The sequence below is a fragment of the Myotis davidii genome, unplaced genomic scaffold, assembly GCF_000327345.1.
Source record: "Myotis davidii unplaced genomic scaffold, ASM32734v1 C62664265, whole genome shotgun sequence".
NCBI lineage: Eukaryota > Metazoa > Chordata > Mammalia > Chiroptera > Vespertilionidae > Myotis > Myotis davidii.
Window position 1 is genome coordinate 1 of NW_006351597.1, and position 545 is coordinate 545.

General features: G+C 53.0%; 1 pseudogene; it reads right to left on the reverse strand.

Annotated features, from left to right (window-relative positions):
* Nucleotides 1-19: 19 nt before the first annotated feature.
* On the reverse strand, nt 20-535 carry LOC102771616 (annotated as a pseudogene).
* Between the last annotated feature and the right edge of the window lie 10 nt (nt 536-545).

The window sequence follows — 545 nt, forward strand, 5'->3', positions numbered from 1 at the left end:
GGGGCCACAAAGGAAAAATTTAAGCAGTATCTTCAGTGGGGCAATCCCGGACTATATGCCCAGACTTTCCACAACGATAGCACTTGATCTTCATTGCCTTGGGACAGTTGATGACCATATGGCCGTTCTTGCCACACCGGTAGCACTTGATTTGGGTGCAGTCTTTCTGAATGTGACCATATTCACCACAAGAGTAGCACTTCTGCTCTTCCTGACGGTCACAATCACGAGCCAGATGGCCTGGTTTGCCACAAGTGTAACAGCACTGCTCTCTTGAACGCGCCGGCTCAACACAGTCTTTGGCGATGTGGCCACTTCTCCCACAGTTGTAGCAGACGTCCTCGTGAAGGTCACAGTTCTTAGCGTGATGACCAGATTCACCGCAGCGGTAACAGATGCCAGACAGGGTGGCAGAGCTGTACTGACAACCTCTGCCACGGCCACTAGCTCTTCTCCCGGGAGCTTGTTCCCCTCCAGGGCATCCCCGGACCCAGCGGCCAGAGCGTCCACCCTTGAAATATTCCTTACTGCTCATGGCTATAAGA